Genomic DNA, 20292 nt, shown 5'->3' with positions numbered 1-20292 from the left:
GCCTTCACTTTGCAATCACTTGCTCCTCTTTTATCACAACATCATATAAAACATCTTATAAAATTCATTGTGCTTTCTGTTACCCTCCATTTTAAAAGCCAGCACTTGGGAATGTTTCAGAATATCGATTCAGTGAACTTCTATTGTACAAAGCTTTATCTCATTGTTGATATGCTGTCTGCATTCCAGCATATGACTATGGGCATCTATTTGTGTCTGATCTTATTGGATCCATCTTCTTTTGTTCATCACAGTAGAACTATGTGAGCCAATGACTAGGCAGGAAAATTCCATGACAAGATTCGATTAGAAAATTATCATCTAGGTTTTTATGTGTTTGTTACCCAAGTACTAACTGGTTTATCATCTTTAATAGTTTAGTCTCTGAATCTACTATTTTTAAATGAACTGTAAAGATGTTACTAATATTGAGTATGTGTGTATAACACAGATACCAGTGGCAAGAAACATCTCCAATCTAAAATAATGGGTGAAGTGTCTACTGAGGCAAATATCTGTTTACTATGTGAAATACTTCTCTATCACATATGGATACACACAAAGGGTAAACTTTCTCACAGATAATAAATGGCATGCTACAATAACGTCAGTTAGCAAGAAATTCCCCATAGGGATAATGTGTTCATTTGGCAAGGAATTGAAACAGATAATTTGGATTCCTTCTACCCTAATGTTGTAAAAGTCTGCTGAGGAATTCCAGAAGACCCAAATCACTAGTAAAATAATAGAGAAATCCACATATTTGACTATTTTGTATTAAATGTATTTAAAAGTTTAGATTTGTTATTTATAATACTTCTTTGAATAGATAACACTGACAAATAGGATATCATTATTAATGCTAATATTTTACCATCCTCAACAAACTTGAAGTGACTCACAAAATTATTATATATAAATTCAATATCTTTTTGAAGTCTGACAACAAACGTACTCAGTACTCAAATCTATAAAATCTAATATTATCAAAAGATTTTAATATATCCTTAAATACATTCTAATGAGACTTTTCAAATAGCTGATATTTTGTCAGTATCATACCTTGTGCTAAATACACATGAATCCTTGCAACAATAGACTACATTGCACAATAGCCAATGTCCTCCAGCAACAGAACAGAAGATACCACACAAGCTGCCAGTATTGGATTCATTCACTGTTGAATGAATTTTGCTTTCGGTAATCTTAAGTGTTTGTTATATATCTGAATTTCCTTGGCATTTTCTTCATGCTCCATACATACAAAATGAACCAGTGCTGATACATAAACAGCTCCCTACTTCACTGGCTAGGTATCACAGCTGTTAAGCCAGCAGGTCTGGAAATGATAGCATTCTCTATGGCTCTAACAATGAGATAACTTTATAAATATTGATGTAAAATAGGAATGTAATTCATTTTATCTTATCTGGGCAGGTTTCCTATGCTCCATACTGCATTATTCATGTACTGGCATTTGAACGGTTGCCTACATTTGGAAATGCTGTTTACAAACTTTTATATTTGGGACTTACAAACCTTTCTGATATAAGCAGGATAAGTATTTTCCCCGATCTCATGAGTTTGAAAATAGAGTTCCAGAGCGGATACCTAAATTGAAGCCATGTGAATAGTGATTAGTTCAATGAGATCTTACATCCAGCCCTGCTGAATCCTGTTCTGTGCTCCCTACATTGCATCACACTGCATCTTAAGAAGATCATTCCAGAGTTGGTTGCTGTGTAAACCTGAGGAGTGCTCACCAATAGCCAAGTCTCCTCTCCTTCCAGAGCACTTAGAAGATCATACTTCCCAGTCAGCCTTAACGCCCAGTTGGGTGAGATCATGGTACTAGCTCTGACCAATAGGCTATGAGCAGGAATGAGGTGTGTCACTTCTGGAACGAGCTGGATAAAAGCCTTTGTGAGATCCTCGGTAGCAAACATGGAAGCCATAGATTGAGATGGTGGAGCTATAGGGTGAAAAATCCTGGATCACTGAGTCACTGCATAGAGGAGAGCTACCCTGGAGAGTCATCTGACTTAAGCAGGCTTTGACTGAGGAAGAAATAAACTTTTTCAGTAAAGCCACTGAGATCTGAGGGCCAGTTGTCACTGCAGCATAAGCTCAGCTTATTCTAACAAAACTCATGCACATCCTTTCTACAGCTGCTATCAGCATTATACCATTATTATCTCCTAATATATCATCTCCAGTTAAGATGTTAAAGGAAGTACAAAAACTGGTCTTTGGTTCTGTGGAGAAAATAAAATAGTAAAAAGGGATAGGAAGTTATTAAGGTTTAGGTGCCACAATTTTAACTCAGTGGTCAAGAAAGAACTCACGTAAAATGTAACATTTGACCAATGACTTAACAGCATACGGATATCTGCAAGAAATACATTCTAGGAAAAAGGGAATTGTCGAGCATTTGATGTTTTAGGAGCAGCAAAGAGGTCAGTATAGCTGAATACAGTGACTGAGAGGGAGGAGTGTAAAGAGCAATGAGGTTAGAGAGACAAGGAGAACAAGGCATATCATGGAGGGGTTTGTAGGCTATTGTAAGGACTTTGCCTTTTACTCTGAGTGAAATGAGAAGCCTTTGAGTGTGATGCAGTGTAGCAATATGGTTTGATTTCTATTTTTAGAGGACTGTTTTCTAAAAGCAGATTTATGGCATTGAACAGTTATTTACAATGGAGAGTGTTGCAATATAATGTGTATTCGATCATGTGTTATTTTGAGGCATGGGCTAATCCTCACTAAACCAATGCTGGTGGTCTTAGTTCACAATGCACATTATACTGATGATAATCAAGCTTCTATCTAAGTTTCCTAATACCTTAAGCTGCAATCCTCTGATTTGAAACACTTGCCATAAAGTTATCAAATAGATCCTTGCAAGGATCTTTATTCTCCAGAATCTCCATAGTAAATCATCAAAACTAGTTGGATATAATTCCATAGCATATGAAACCATCACTTGGAGTGTCCTAAGTGATGATAGAATGAATGCATTGATCTTACAAACTACTTTGTCATTTCCACCTCAGTACCCAAACGACAGCATCTCCAAAAAGTAAAATCATTCTTCATTCCTAACTACCTATTCCAGAATTTGTGCCCACTGTATTCCTTTACTCCATTCAGAAAGCCCCCATTACCACAATAGCTTAAGTCAGAAACCCCAAAGATTGGTAACCATTTCTAAAGTTTTTTCTTTTACCTACCCCCTCAAATTCAGCTTTCCCACAATCCAACCCAACCTCAAATCTAGTCCTTATTCCCTTTCATGTGAATTGCTAGAACAAACCCCACGGGTCTCTCTGGCCTTCTGGTTGTGTCACTCTCCTTTCTGCAAGAATGTGCTAAACTCTTTGGGCCTAAAGACCCCTCATGATCCAGTTCCTGCCTGCATTTTCAGGAGCAACTCTTGCTGCTTATGGATTGCAACATTTGCTGCAGCCACACAAAGCTGCTTGTTGTTTTCCAAGCATCCTAAGCTATTTCACACATTCGTGACTGCAAATGCCATGCCCTCTCATGGGATATTTTCTTGCCTTCTCTAACTGGCAACTTTCTCTTGCTTTCAGCCTCTGTTTATACATTGTGTCATTTATAGTCTTCCTTGACCTCACCTTCAGGATCCCTCATAGGTAACTTACTTTATTTCAAAGGTGACTATGAGCTTACATCTGTCATCTCCACAAGACAACTCTCTGTATGTCACATCCCCAAAACAAAGGCACATACATAATAGGTGTTCATATGTGTTGAATGAATTAATAACTCTAAATACCATTCTGGCTCCAATGCCCAGTATTACCATAATTGGGAAGATGTCATATCTGTATCTCAACACCCATCGTGTGATGCCCAATGGGTAGAAAATGGCATTTATTGTCATTTCCTTCATGAGAGAAAATGTAATTTCTTTCAGCAGTTTGTTGGGTAACTTGAAAATAAAACAGTATTTTAATATCGAACTTGTTCTTACTTGAGGTGGCTGCCTGTTTTTTGGCATTTTATCACCCCAGTTTGATTTATCTTTGTAATTCTTCTTTGGCTCACAGCCATTGCTATTAAATAATTGCCTTGCTTCTTAATGCTGACCTTATCAGATGCTATGAGTATAAAGGAGAAATCCATTGAGAAAAATCAGCCCCTGGTTTGTTGGTTCTTCTGGAAATCTGAATTTTTAAATTTGTGTAAAGATAGATTGCATTAAAGAGAGCATATTCTAAAATTAATAATAGAATAATGAGAAATGTAAGGACATCTAATGTTTTAAAGGGATTACATTTCAGCAATGCAACATTGTTTAGTGTTTATATTTGGCTCTTTTTTCCTTACTATAGTATAGCATATGTTCTGAGATGGGACATTGCTGTTTTTGCCTCATCAACTTGAAACCTCTCTCTAGTCAGCATAAGGCATGTTTTGTTGAATACTGCAATAATATGCTGTTGTAACTGGTGGCTGAGTCATCTGTTTTTACAGGATTGGTACTGTAAGGAGCTGAGACATATGTCTCATGTGTCAAAATTGAGTGTGAATTTTAAAGTCGAAAATAAAATGAACCCTTGAGCATACTCAAGTGCAAATCACAGCAACCTGTGGGCTGAGGGCTTTCACAGCTACTCTTTGATTTTTTCGAAGTTGCATTATTACACTATTGGTATTTTCATGCAGTAAGTGGAAAAATACAAACTCAAAGCTTATAAGTACTGCTGTGAAAAGGATGATATTATGGATTTTTCTACTTTCTCTGTGATCAGCTTTTTAAACCCAGGATCCTGTGTTTCTGGTCACTAAGGGCTTCTTTGCTTGTAGAGTTACCAGTGGTCAAGTGACGAAATGAGGGGTCAGGGTCATTTTAGCAAGTGGGCACCCACCTAGATTGGCTAGGAACCTTAGCCATGGGAGGTCCATGCATCTTTTGTACCTCTTTCTCTTTCCTACAATGAAAGAATTCACAGAATGGGCACCTGGGTCAGGTATCCAGGGTAAGATTAAGAGCACAGGAGATGCTGATGATGGAAACACATGGAGATCTTCATACCAAAAACACTGAGTTCACTCTGCTGTTGCATTATGATTTGACACTGAAACTAGAACCAGAAAACCTTCTTCAGGAAAGTTGAGTTTGAGAGTGTAGCTGCCCCTAGAGTTCACCTCCATGTCTCCTTAAAGCTCCTCTGTCTCCTTACTTAGCCTTGGCCCAGGATGCCTTGTAAAACACAATACAATGACAGTCAAAAATAATAGTATTTATGGGATTCGTGAATCCAAAAGTGCAGTGAAACCTCATTAACATAATAGCTAAGAGAAAGCCCCCTCAATGTCAGAAGAATGTCACAATGCAGATAAATTAAGCAGGGGCATTTCGATGGGAGCATGACTGTAGGCTAGAGGCATGATGACCTAGAATTAAAGTAAAATTAATGGATGAGAATTAAAGTCTAGCTAGGGAAAAGAAAGAGGACTTCAAATTTCTCAAGGGCCCCTTTTCTAGATTAAGAGGGAAATCTGAACCTTCCTATCATCTGAACCTTTGGGAAATGGGTGGTCGATTGACTGTAATGGGCACAAGGGGGCCTATTGAGATGACGGATGCATGCTATATGTTGGTGTGGTCATGGTTCCATGGGCATATACATAAAATCATAAAATTCATCATGCAGCATATTTAATATGTATATATTGTATTGGTGTGAATTATATCTCAATAAAGGATTAACAAAGCAGAGAAAGGGTCAAAGTGGGGCAGTACTTTGATTTTATGTATCTCCCAAGACTAAATAGTTCCTTAATGCAACGTTATCTCAATTTCTTCTCTCGCGCTTACGAAAAGCATTAAAAACCTTTTTTTAAAAATATGTATTAACCTAGTTTCTCCAAAATGTCCTCTTTGTATGGTGTTATGTAAACAATAACTTCCTTTCATTTTGTTAAACAGCAGCTCATGATTAGCTAGGTGGCTTTGCCACTGCCCTCATAAACTCAGCTTCCAACTTTATGATTATATTGGCTTAATTCAACTTGATAATAATGATAAGGGTAATAGCTAATGTGCATTAAGCATTTAATGTTCCAGGCACTCTGGTTATGTACACACACTCATTTAATTCTCTTAACAACCTTCAGGTACAATAAATACATATATTTTTCTTACACAAAAATATTAAAGCTTAGCAAGGTTGAGCAGCCAATGCACAGTCACATTGTGAAATGTGGCAGAAATTTGGGTCTGTCTGTTATCAAAGCTCAATCTTAAGCTCTCTGGAATGCACCACCTTCCAGCAGCCTCCAAATGCTCTTCTAGAAGCACATCTTTCTTTGCAACTTGGGCTTTTATTGCTTTTTACTTTTTACATGCTTGGGGATAACAATTTTTGGAGGGAATATTAATTCAAAATAATTTACCTTACTTTGGTCACCATGAGGCATCATATGAAAAACAAAGTGTAATTAACAGCATCAAAACTATGAAGTTTAGCAAAGAGGAGCCATGTTTTCTTTCAGATTTCATCTCTGAGCTATGTTTTAATTCATATAAATTTTCTAGTTCACAGAACTTTTCCCTTTCAGCATAAACATTTTTAAAATATTTTAACCATCTTTCAAAAATGCAAAATATAGCCTGAATATGTTCCTAACTTCTTAAACAGAGCACAGCTTCTACCATGTATTAATTTGTATTCGGGGACATGGATGGAACTGGAGATCATTATGTTCAGTGAAATAAGCCAGGCACAGAAAGACAAACATTGCATGTTCTCACTTTTTTGTGGGATCTAAAAATCAAATCAATTCAACTCACGGACATAGGGAGTAGAAGGGTGGTTACCAGAGGCTGGGAAGGGTAGTCAGGGAATCGGATGGAGGTGAGGATGGTTAAAGGGTACAAAACAATAGAAAGAATGAATAAGACCTACTATTTGATAGCACAATATGGTGACTATAGTCAATAATAACTTAATTGTACATTTTAAAATAACTTAAAGAATGTAATTGGATTATTTGTAACTGAAAGGATAAATGCTTGAGGGGATGGATACTTCATTCTTCATGATGTACTTATTTCACATTGCATGTGTGTATCAAAACACCTTGTGTACTCCATAAATATATACACCTACTATGTACTCACAAAAAATGTTTAAATAATTTTTTAAAATAATAACAATTTCAGCCTAGCCAATATGGTTAAACCCCATCTCTACTAAAGATACAAAAAATTAGCCAGGCGTGGTGGTACGCACCTGTAATCCCAGCTACTCAGGAGGCTGAGGCAGGAGAATCGCTTGAACCCGGGAGGCAGAGGTTGCAGTGAGCCAAGATGGCACCACTGCACTCCAGCCTGGGTGACAGGGCGAGACTCTGTCTCAAAAATAAATAAATGTGACAGGGCAAGACTCTGATTCAAAAATAAATAAATAAGTAAATAAATCACAAAGAGTAAAGTAAAATAATAATAATTTGTACTTGGTGTCTGTTACTGGTGACAAATTCTGCCATCATATTGTGAGATACTTGGACACTGTTAAGATATGCTGGATTCTTGAACCCTCTCCAGAATGCCTCAGGTTGAGGTGGAATTCTTTTGGCTGCATCATGTCTCCTCTCATCCACTATTCCATTATCCTTATGCCATTTATTGAATTTCTGCTTCAAAATTCCTTTGGGCCACAGAGAACGATAATACATAATAGAGTTCAAAATATACGTAAAGCCTTTTTGAATAGTTTTTAAAATCTGAATAAATAATTAATAGGAGGACTCGACAGCGTCTTCCATGAAGAAAATGCAGATTTTATTTTTTGTCCCATCTCTCTTTTGTATGGATTTGTACAATTCAAATTTTTCAAAGGTATTTTTCCCCTTTGCATCCTATACTTGAGCTGTTACGATTATCTGAATAAATAATATCCAGATAAGTGTTTTATTGTGACTTAAAAATATTACTTACTGAGGAGCAAATTGATGATTTCTGTCAGCTCTTCATTAGATGTCTTAAATCTTTAAGAGGCCACAGCAGTGGATGTTCTTCAAGAGTGGTCTCCAGGCAACAGGGTTTCCAGGCAGATACTCTGTGGACACAAAAGTGAACAGAAATGAGATGGTAAATTTGGAATAGGGAAGAATTTCACACACATACGAATATTATAGTGTGTTGAAGAGAGGATTTCAAAGGAAAATTTTCACTCTATAATTAATTTATTAAATATGAGATTTTTAGTTATTTATTCAATATTTGTTTCACAATAATTTAATTTTTTACCAAGAAAATATAATACTCAGTAATATACTGTTTAAATAGAGTTTTTATTTAATTTTGATCATATACCTCAAATTACTATTTTCTTTTTTTAAAGAGTGAAACAAGTGACTCAAGAAGGCAGCATTTAAATATTTGCAAGTATGTCCCACACTCAGGAACAGGTTCCAAATTATCTCACTAATGTCCTACATAAATGAAGTCTCTCCAAGTACTTTTAGTGGTGTTAAAATTATTCTACCAAAATTAGAATTATTGTCATAGAGACTGATTGTTTTGTGGACTACAGCACAGCTCTAAAATTGAGCCCTGTTTAAAAAAGAAATGATAACATTAAGACCACCATGAGTTCCATCTACTTGCATTTTCCTTGTCCCACCTAACTCCAAAATCAAGTATAAAACAGAGACTTTTGACTACAGCAAATTCACTCAGACCACATCTATAGGGCAGAATGTAAACACTTTGGCAAAAATAAATTAGTTTATGTGAATAAGAAATAAAAAGAAAAAATTCATCACAGAAATATTCATCTATGAGAGCAGACTACCACCTGTTTCACATATGGTATGAAAGATAAGAGATTTTTTAAAAAGTCTCTTCTCCAACATTACCTATAGCTCACTGGCATATTACAACATAGAAACAAACAATAGAAAACAGAAAATATATGTGGAGGTAAACATAGTATATAATGAGACTTATGAGGACACCTGCTTATATATACAACAAATCGGAGTCCTCTAGAAGAAATAGACACTGTCATATCTTGCCCTTGTGTGCATCAAGACCAAGATAAATTATAAAAGCCAAAATAATTTTTTATTTACTTGCTGGAGAGTTCATAGCCTGAAATAATTTGTGTGCAGGAAGGAAACAACTACCTTAATTTTCTTTAAATTTATTTAACTTCATAAGTGACTTATTCTTCTCTTATTGTTTTGTAAATGTAACTAACCAAAGTAATTATTAGTTACTCTTCCTGTCAAATTTGCTGTGCATTTTTGCCCACTCCCAGAGTGTCCTCCTAAGCAAGCAACATTCACATATCCATTTCATCTCCTTTGCAAGATCAAAAAAAAAAAAAAAAAAAGCAATTCTCAATTCTATACATAGCAAATAAATTCTGCCCGTGCTGCCTTTTGCATTGGGGAGCAGAGTATCTTTGATCTGTTTGGCTTGACTCAATTTCTGAACATCTTTGTCTTTAGTACTTTGCCTTCCTACATAGACTGTTCTAAATTTCCAAGACATACTGCTTGATTTCATTAGATTTGGGGTGCGTAAATCAGTGCTTTATTTTTAAAATTTAGAATGAAATATTTTAGGATGTAAAAATGATTTCACTACTAATGTCCTGGATGGACAGATATTTTTTTACTGCTTTTATTTTTCTACTCAGATATTATACATATTTCTTTTTACCCTAAGGCATTGAGGCACTAGGGCAAGCAAGCCAAGATCCTTTGGTGTATGTGTTTATCCACATTCATTAAGATATACTTATCCTTTGACACTTTTAATAAAACTCATCACCTCTCTTTCTCTCATGGTGTGTTCTTCATCGTCAGTACACTTTGCAGGCTGTCATTAATTCTTACAGCACTTCAGAGAGGTAGATAAGTGGGTATTACTGGTCAGGTTTCATTCAGTCTAACTGTGGGAATCCTTCCATCGAGATAACATAAAATGAAATTGGGACCCATTATCTCCACTGTACAGATGACGAAAATGAGACCAAAAGATTAAGTGGTGAATCAAGGGGGAAAAGAAGGTCCTTGTGAACAGAATAGAAAAGTCTTTTCAATTCCAGTTTTCAATTCTGAGTCTTTTGTGTTTACCATGTTACAGACCTCTCTTGGCTAGGGAAAACAAATGGAATGTGAATGTGATGCTTTAGAAATTTCTGTATAAAACCTGTAAGAATTAGAAGTGATAACATTAACCAAATACATTGCACAACATGATTTGTCTATCTTAAATTTAGCACTAGAGAACTAGGGAAGCATCTATTCAGAACAGACCTTTGCCATCTTGCTGATTTTATTTGTTTATTTATTTAGACAAGTCTCACTCTGTCACCAGGCTGGAGTGCAGTGGTGCAATCTCGGCTCACCGCAACCTCCAACTCCCTGGTTCAAGCGATTCTCCTGCTTCAGCCTCCCGAGTAGCTAGGATTGCAGGCATGTGCCACCACGCCCAGCTAATTTTTGTATTTTTAGTAGAGATGGGGTTTCACCATGGTGGCCAGGATGGTCTCGATCTCCTGACTTCATGATCTGCCTGCCTTGGCCTCCCAAAGTGCTGGGATTACAGGCGTAAGTCACTGTGCCCGGCCTTACTGATTTTATTCTAAGGAAATAAGTCACTCACTAGGATTTCCTGGATGAAATGTCCATCCTTTTCTTTGAAAATCTAAATGGTACATGGTACTAGTATGATGCTTAATAGATAAGCAAAACACAACTCTGTCCCACTACTGTTTTATAGGAAACTTTCTACTCTGATGGCTGAGTCCTCAAGTCTTCTATGTCTCAAAATACTCTAATTCAGAAATTTTAAATGTCTAATCTAAGATGTCAGTAAACATCTTAGACTTCATGCAAGGCTTATCCCCATCTTCCAGCTGAGGCCAGCAGTCAATGGGTCACCTGCCCTTGGGGAGAGGGGTGTGGCCAATTGCTCTCTCTTCCCACTCATTTCCCACCCAGAAGTCCTCCCCACCTCCAGTGCAGGCCCACCAGTGTGAGAGCTGTGGTTGGGGAGAGAGAAAAAGAGGAAAGTTCTTGTTCAGCTCCTGATAAGTACTGTCCTAAGTCACTGGGCCTCTCTAATAGCAGCCTCCAGTACTTAGACACAGCCTCTCCCCTGCTGGCCTGGAAGCCTTGCTGGCATCTGCTACAAGTGTCTGCTTTCCCTTCCTCCTCGCACCACTTCCTGGCCTTCCATCATCCGCTCCACAAAGACTCAGACTCTCCTATTGTAGCCCATTACCCTTCCAGGTGGTACTCTCAGGACCTAGAAGAGCTCCAGGCTGACCCTCTTTCCTATGTGGCCCACATCTGATGCATGGATAGTTTAATTTCTTGCCTGTTATGGACTGAATGTTTGTGCCACCATAAAATTTATATATTGCAGCCCTAATCCCCAACATGATGGCATTAGGATGCTGGGGCCTTTAACAGAGAATTAGGTTTAGATGAGGTTAGGAGGGTGGATCCCCCACCATGATGGGATTAGAATCCTTATAAAAAGAGGAAGAACCACCAAAGGTTCTTCTCTCTGCAATGTGAAGACACAGCAAGATGGTGGCCAGAAAGTAGGTCCTCACCAAGAACCAAATTTGCCAGTACCTTGATCTTGGACTTCCCAGCCTCCAGAACTATGAGAAATAAATTTCTATTGTTTGAATCACCTAGCCTGTGGTATTTGTCATAGCAGCCCAAGGTAACAAAGACATTGCCCTATTTTGGGTAGGGTATAAATTTCCCCAATCAAGCCCTTTCCAGTTCTCTCCCTGAACTACCATAGACCCCTTCTCTGAAAAAAAAAAAAAAACAAAAATGTGTTCTGTTCATTGCTCCTCCCTTTCCCTTTCCAGTTTTCCTTTCCACTGCTCAAAAATGTAATCCTCTTCCAGCCAGTCTGATCCACTCACTGATCTTCTGGCATTTCATGTGCAATCAGACCCAGCAGCCTTTCACAAACATAACCTCCTGCTTATCTGTCCAGCCTCATTTCCAGCTTCTCACTCACAGATATTGTTAGGTCCTGCACTACTGGACTTGTACAGTGACCCAAATGCACCAGGTTTTCTCCTTTTCATCTGCCTGTGTTTTGCTTTTGCCTTGCTATGTTAGTTACCTGTGGCTGCCATAACAAATTACCAAAAAATTTTAACTAAAAACAACAGAAATTTGTTCTCTTGACGTTCTGGGGACCAGAAGTCTGAAAACAGTGTGTCAGCAGAGCCATACTCCCTCTGGAATCCCTAGAGAAAAAACCTTCCTTACCTCTCCCAGTTTCTGGTGCTGTCAACATTCCTCAGCTCATGCTGAAATCTCTGCCTCTACAGTCACATGGCCTTCTCTTTTTCTGCCTGTCACATCTCCCCTGTGTGTCTCTTATAAAAATACTCATCATTGTATTTAGGGCTGACCCAGGTAATCCAGTATGAACCCTACACCTCAAGATCCTCAATGTAATTACACCTGCAAAGACCCTTTCCAAATATGGTTCTGGGAATTAGAACATGGACATATCTTTTTGGGGACTATTCCTTTCCTCACATCAGTTACCATAGCAGCCTCCCAATTAGTGTCCCTGTTTCCATTCTTGACTTCTATTATCTATTTTTCATTCTATGAATATCATTTTGAAACACAGCTGATATGGTTTGGCTGTGTCCTCAACCAAATCTCATCTTGAATTGTAGTTCCCATAATCCCCATGTGTTGTGGGAGGGACCCAGTGGGAGGTAATTAAATTTTGGGGGCAGTTACTCGCATGCTGTTCTCGTGGTAATGAGTGAATTCTCATGAGATCTGAGGGTTTTATAAGGGGCTTTTCCCCCTTTGCTCAGCACTTCTGTCTCCTGCTGCCATGTGAAGAAGAACGTGTTTGCTTCCCCTTCCCCATGATTGTAAGTTTCCTGAGGCCTCCCCAGTCATGCGGAAGTGTGAGTCAATTAAACCCCTTTGCTTTATAAATTACCCAGTCTTGGGTATGTCTGTATAGCAACATGAGAATAGACTAATACAACAGCTCTACTCTTGCCACGGTTATTCTTATGTTCCAGTTTTCATGTTAGCATGGCTCATAAGGCCCTTCACAAGCTAGACTTAATTCTCCAAGCACATTCACAACCATTAGTCAAACACCCTCCTACCATCAAAACTGAATACAGACTTGCTGTATTGAACTTTTCTCTCTTAAAACAGGCCTGTGCTCTTTTGCCTTCCTACTGGTTGTTTCCTCTCCTTGAATACTCTTTCTCTTCTTCCTTGACTAACTGATCTTTCAAATCTCATTTAATTACTTCTTCCTTAACATCTTTACAATTTGGACGTGATTCTATAAGAAAGACAAGGTCATTTTTAAAAAGCAAATCAGCTAGCAAGAATGCTATGAGAAGCATGCCAACAAAGAAAAATGGCTATAGGGCCTTCAAATAAGATGTTATTTTTGTTGTCTGTCTTTCTCCCTGAGAGAGGCCAAATATGACACCTTCTAGATCATTGTTGTATCCACAGCTCCTAGAAAAATACTGACTAGGTACTTCATCTGTAGTAAGTGAATATATGAAGAGATGTGTTCCTCACTCTTTTTCAAGAACTTAGCAAATGTAAAAGGTAGAAATCTTGGAAAGCTGACATCAAATTTAGCTTCTTGAAATTTCAAACCAAATAAAAACATATGACACAAATGAAATATGTCACCTGAATAAGACATACAGTTCAAACTTTAATTCAATAGAGGGCATAAGATCAATATTTACACATATTGATCTTACAATAAGAGTCTGCTGAAGGGAAGCGGTCACCTGTCTTTCAATGTAGAAAAGAATGTGCATTCTGTAGGTATTTTGCAACATAACAGAGGGGCTTTGATTCTAAATTGATTGGTTCCCCAAAAATTAATTATTAGTTTTACATTATTAGGATATCATTGTACGAGGCAGTGTGTATGACTCCTTCTAAGGTGGGTCATAGGGATATGAGTCATACTTCACTAGTCCATGGTAGTTTAATAACTTGAATTTCAAATAGTAAAAGAGCAAATTATATTTCTTAGCCCCATGTGCTACTGGAACTTCCCTTAGGGAACCATATAAGAAGCAAACTATCTCCTAGAAGCAGAAGGGAAAAATATAAGTCAAGATTTATGGGATAGGGCTGAAGGCTGTATAACCATTTTTCTTTGTAGGCATTCTTCTCATAGCACTCTTGCTAGCTGATTTGCTTTTTAAAAATGACCTTGTCTTTCTTATAGAATGAAATCCAAATTCTTGTTAAAGGGCTTATTTTATGTTCTATGACATGAATGATACAAAATTGATGAAACAATCTTTGAAATCATGGACTGGTGAATTGATTGGCATAATCCAAAACTGTTTCTATAAAATAAGTTATTGATGTTGTTCCCTGGAATTTTTAGGATCTGGATTTCCTGCTGAGCGCACATTAGTAGGAAAGGGCCCCTTATCGAATTAAATCTGACCAAATATGAGGATGTTTTAAGGACCAAAGTTACTAAGAAAGTTGACTCTGATTCCAAGTAAAGAAAATTTTAAAACTTTGGCACAAGTGCAACTTGGTGTAGCAAAGTTGTGTGTTGTTTGGTAACCTTTTTAAATTGTTAAAACTAAATAATAAGTTACTGTTCAATAAATATGTTTCATTACCAGAAGATATTTTCAAGTTTGTCATCCTACTAGATGTTAATGGTCCAAAAACAAAGAAAATTTTTGAATAAAAGTTATAAATGACTAAATGAAATTAATGTATACCTTTCCATTAAGATTCACTCACATCTGGTGGGAAACTGATCTTCCTTGCTGAACGTGGGTTAGATCAGCAATAGGGTATTGCATAAATATTCTATAAGTATTGGATAAATATCAATAAATATTCTATTTATCCGGGTCTACACAAATTTGGAAATTTCTGGCTTGCTAGAGTATTCTCCCCATTTGGGATGCACTGACCTGTCTATTTTCATATAATCAAACATATCCTTCAATGGCTATATATAAACAAAAAAGATTGGCAACAATTGCTCAGTGTCTCTATTTCTGTAACATCTTGTTAATGTTTACTAGTTTTGTATATTTACCAGAAAAAAATGATTCTGTTAAATATTCATTTTGTACATCCATGATTTCTTCCTATATTTTAAATGCATTTTGTAGACTGAGAAGAAAATAATAGTAATATTCATTAACAGCATTTCTTTCATATAATCTCTGTTGATGGAAGTACTTTAAGTCATTACCTCTTTTTTTCTTGAGAGATTGATGCTAAAATATTCTTCTTTTCCAGTTCCACATATCTGAATCTGGCTGATATTTCTTTCCTTTGGACTCTGTCCTAGGCTTCCTAACCCAATTTCTATTGAGACAAAGCTCTTAAGCAGCTTCAGACCCCTTTGTGAAAATATTTGCCTCTAGTTACATCAACTCAGGGATTCCCAATCTAGCTACGTATTAGCACTACTAGGGTAACTTTAAAAATATAACAATATCTTCATCTCATCTCCAGAGATTCTGATTTAACTGATTTGACTTAAGGCCCAAACATCAGCATTTTTGTGATTTAATTGAAACCTAACTTGAAGCCAGAGTTGAGGATCACAGCCTTCACTCCAAGACAAAATGGGTTTGGCCCTCAAATTCTTTACCAAATCCGGTGCCCTGCTCTGCACATTCAGCTAAATAACTGGGGAAGCCTAACAGCCACGCCCAAGTCCTTGGAAGTTTCATCTGCCTTCTAACGTGGTATTTCCAGGGATTCACCACAGTAGTGCTTCCATTTTGTTTCCTGAGTTTAAACCCCTTTGATATCCTATTTTGATAAGATTCTGGAATCCATATCCTCTTCTTTTAATCGTGAAGTTGATTATGCTGCTGAAACAAATAAACCCTGAAATCTCTGTGGCTTAGCCCAATACACTTTCATTTCTTGATCACGTCAACAGTTCACCCGTGTGGCTCTCTCTCAAGTCACGGCTGTGTGACTCCGCCTCCTTCCATATTGTGGGCTGGCCCTCCCAGGATCCTTTGCTCCTAGTCACGCAGATCTGCTCCAGGAGCACAAGGGGTGAAGTGGAAACAGGTCTTTGTGCAGTTGGAGTCTAATTGGATGACATAATGCCCAATTAGACAACGCTCCAATGCAGTTGGAGGTGACAGGAAGTAAACGTGACTTTACTGAAGTGACAGGAAGTAAACATTACTTTCTTTAAGTCTGTTGGGAAAAGTTAGTCACATGGCCCTTCTGAGACGCGTGGGAAGCTGGGAAATGTAGAGCCTAGCGCAGATATTTGGCAAGCCCTAACTGTTGCAAGCTTGCTGCTAGCACTCACTTGATTTAGATGGATCTGTGGACCCAAAGATTATTACCCCTTTAATTCCTGTTGCTGTTAGATCTACCGCTCTCTGCCCAATCTGCATTAATGTGATCAGAAGAATCTCTATCTGAAGTGATAACCCAGACTGTAATTCTCCTTATTCCGCCTGTCCACATAGGCAATATAAGTTATGTGAATAACTGCAGGTTGCCTAATTCTCCCAGTCTACACAGCTTATACTGACTAACTTTCTGCTCCTCTGGTAGAAAAACAGTCATTTCTCAGGCTGTTCCTCTTTCCTTTTGCCTGTCCTGGTACATGAAACAGAATTCAGTTTCTCTGACTTCTGGGACATAGAAAAGAAACAAAGTTGTGGTGTAAGAACCATCACTCCGATGGCTCAACCCTGGCGTAAATCTCCTCTCTGGTAAGTTCCCTGTAACACATTACTCTTACAAGAGTAAGTAGCACCCTGGCCTATGGGAATTTCAAAGAATACAGTTAAACATTCAAACACATTATAGTAACTGCTTCTAAAAATACATCTGATTTTTAAATCTTTTTTTCTCCTTTTAAAATTGACAAATAGTAATTACATATATTTATGGGGCACAATGTGATGTCCCAGTTCGTGTATACAAGCATAGAATATTCTGAAACTGTTACTCTTTTAAGGGGAAAAAAAAAATCACAGAAGAGATCTTCCACACCAACTACTGCGTCTTGGTGTAGCCATCTTTTGCTAAGGTTTTTGAGACAAAAGTATATCTTTCCAAATTAGAAATAAGTAATTAAAGTTTAGCTAGATAATATGAATGAGTACATGCAGTTATAATTACTTATATATTTAATATTACCTTGATAATTATTACATCTCCACAGACTTGAGATTGTTGCTTATCTTGACAATACATAAGAATTCTTGAAAGAAGATATTCTCTTTCTCCCCCCTCAGAAATGGAGGTGATGTTGGGGGAGATAATTGTGTGAATAAATATAGGTTAATTACAGCTAGTCAATATTCATAGAATTTTGTTCTTGTTGGACTGTAATTAATTATCACACCGAAATTTAACTCACTTCTAATCTTTTTTCAATGTTCATTAAGCTGAGATTTCCATTTCTGCTTTGCTTTTCTTTCTTGACCTGCAGCAACTGTATTATTAAAGTAGAATTTCTGCTAATTAGTTGTGGTACTAGGGAGCTGGAGGGAACCTCGGGCATTGTCTGATCCAATTAGATTCCAACTGCACAAAGACCTGGATGGAAAGATCAGACTGCAGGAAGCAATGTAAGAATAACTAAAAGATTATTATTTTTAATTTATGTTTAACAGAAGTTTAAGAACATTAGTTTCAGAGAAGGACAGTTAAGAGTCCATTGATAATACAAGTAAAGCAAACTTCCTATCTACGCATGCTCATTATGCTGAAAGTTTATGTAATGCAGTATTAAAGAGTAGATATGCATTTTACAAACATGTTCATCTTTGGAAAACAAAGGTGGTTAAAGTCAGACCAGTAAGCAACAACAGTAAGCAAAGTTTATCTCCTGCACTCTTTGTGATACCTTTCTGGGCCTGATCCATCCCTTCTTTCCTACAAGGTGTCAGAAACTTCCCTTTCTAGAGGTCACTCCTCTGGGAACAGTAAGAGATCTAGTAGACCAAATTTACCTTAAAATTTCACACACATTCAGGGTGCTATTCCACAGTGGAATAAACTTCCTCCAGACTTAGTTACTTTTAAATATTAGGAGTGTCCAATAGCTTTGGGTGACTTGGAATAGGATAGAGTTGTAATAGTCCTTTAGGAGTCTGAACTTGGTAACTTTAAGACACAACTAACTTTACCTTCAATGTTTTTCCTGAATTCTTTTCTCCCCACCTTCTTTCCTGTCCCACTGCCATTGCCAAGTTAAGTCTTTTACCATCTTTTGTCCAGATATTTACAACAGTCTTTTAATTAGAATGCCTGGATACAGTCTGGTACCCATCAAATCCACTCTCCATGTTACCCTTAAACGTATCCATGTTTAGACCATTTCATTTGTTTCCCATGAACTCCAATAAAAAGTTCAAGTTCTTTACAGTATTATTAAAGACGTTCCTTATCTACAAGACCCCACCCAAACCTCTGCTTATTCTCCAGCCTTACCTCTCTGTTTTTTATTCCAGCAACTGTCGACTTTTCATGGTCCCTGAAGCACATCATGATATATTACATTCCTATGGCATTTCTGTGTTCTTTTGATCTGAAATGTGCTTCTGCTCTAATCCCGTCAACCCTTTAGGATTCAGAAAGGGTTAACTCCCTAAGTTACCCTTTCACACACACACATATACACACAACTTCTCTCTCACACAACCAATCTCTACTCACACACACTCTCACACATGCTAACATATATGATAGATGCCAACCTCTCTGATCTCATAGAACCTAGTTTGCACTTCCCCATTTGCGTTTAATCCTATGCATTGTAATTACATGCATATGCGTGTGTCTTTCCCAGTCTTAGTCTTCCTTAAATTTCCAACATCATAGGTAGGCTAGAGATATTTAAAATTGTTTCATGCTGCATAATTTATTATTCTCTTCGACCTTGAGATTTTTTTTTTTTTTGAAATATGATCTGCCAGAACAGATGGCCACTAGAACTCTTCATAGCCTCACTCCTGCAAACGTGCCCAAAGGTACGTTTCTGACTTTGTGGTACCACTTATATGTTTAGATGAAAGATAAATGGAACTGAGATTTGGGGGAACCTGTCTCTGTCATTCATTCTTTATAATTCTAGCTCACATCTGTAGGTTCAAACTTGAACCTAGAATTCAAATAATGCCAACCATACAAAGTTGCAGTGTGTGTGAATGTCTGTGTCATTGTTTGCCAATTCCCCTGCCTCTGCTACTAAACTGAGCACCTCTATTTCCCTCATGTCTTTCTCAGTGGTTACAAATGGCAGGTCTAAGGACAGGTATCTAATTAAAGCTAGGCCAATTACAGTATCTCTGGCCTTGGCCATGTGAATTGATACAAAGGTAGGTTCCCAACGCCAATCACGTTCCTTCTCTGGGATTGTATATACTGGAATAAGATGAGATTGAGATCTAATGGATAGACATAAAACTCAGAAACTATTTGGAGCTGTGTATTAGCAGCATCTATAGTGAAAGAGAATGATATTGATGCTATGATGAAAATAGGTTGCTTGTGAATTTTAATGCGCACGAAGCTAGACCCTAAGAGGAAGCCAAAGTATGACAGCTCCAATCAATCACATCAGGCTGACACAGGTAAGGTTGTGAGCAAGACATTTGAGGAGGTGTGACTGGGCAGGAGCTGTTGAGTCTGGGCAGCCTCAGGCTTGTGAGAGTTGTGTGCAGATAATAAATGTCAGAACCAGGCAAATCACTGACAGCCCTAGAACAGGAGATCTCCCCAGCAGACAGCGATCAGTCACAGGCTTGTCTCAACAGAGAATGGGAACTTGCGAGGGCCCAGGCAAAGGATCACAGTGGCCTGGGTGGGCAGGCCAGCTTGTAATGTGTAGACAAAAGCAATCAGTAGAGCCACAGGAGAAGACACTGGGTTAGGCACGTGGACTCATTGTCTGGAGTCTACTTGCCATCAGAGTTTATTACCTCCTTCAGCAGTTACTTTGGAAAGGTTTACAATCTGCAATATCAACATGAGTTTTATTAGAATCTTTAAATATTTAATCCTTATTAAATCTTTAAATATCCAGCTGCCCCCAAAAAGCAGATGCTGTTCTGCCAGGTCATTGACTGTGTGAGCCTCCATATTTATTTGAAACACTCCATCTTCGAGTCAATGGAAAGGAAAGAGTATTAGCTCTGAATTTTCATATCGCATTCAATCTTTTAAGTCTTATATGCTCTCAGGACTTAAATCTCAACAAATGGACTTTCAATAGAAATC

At 37.7% G+C, this 20292-nt stretch overlaps 1 protein-coding gene and 1 long non-coding RNA gene across 3 annotated transcripts in view; one reads left to right on the top strand and one right to left on the bottom strand.

Annotated features, from left to right (window-relative positions):
• LOC129138315 (uncharacterized) overlaps nt 1–16199 on the bottom strand; it is a 73973-nt gene extending 57774 nt beyond the window's left edge. Inside the window, exons 1-2 of the long non-coding RNA XR_008541534.2 lie at nt 15275–16199; nt 7973–8093 (exon numbers count right to left, since the gene is read on the bottom strand). This is a non-coding gene — a long non-coding RNA (uncharacterized LOC129138315). The remainder of the gene's footprint in view (nt 1–7972; nt 8094–15274) is intronic.
• CYYR1 (cysteine and tyrosine rich 1) overlaps nt 1–20292 on the top strand; it is a 107408-nt gene that overhangs the window by 61916 nt on the left and 25200 nt on the right. The gene's annotated exons all lie outside the window — the stretch shown is intronic.

The sequence above is a fragment of the Pan troglodytes genome, chromosome 22 (assembly GCF_028858775.2).
Source record: "Pan troglodytes isolate AG18354 chromosome 22, NHGRI_mPanTro3-v2.0_pri, whole genome shotgun sequence".
In the NCBI taxonomy this organism is placed as follows: Eukaryota; Metazoa; Chordata; class Mammalia; order Primates; family Hominidae; genus Pan; species Pan troglodytes.
Note: the sequence above shows the minus strand (reverse complement) of the source record. Positions and strands in the feature narration are given on the sequence as shown.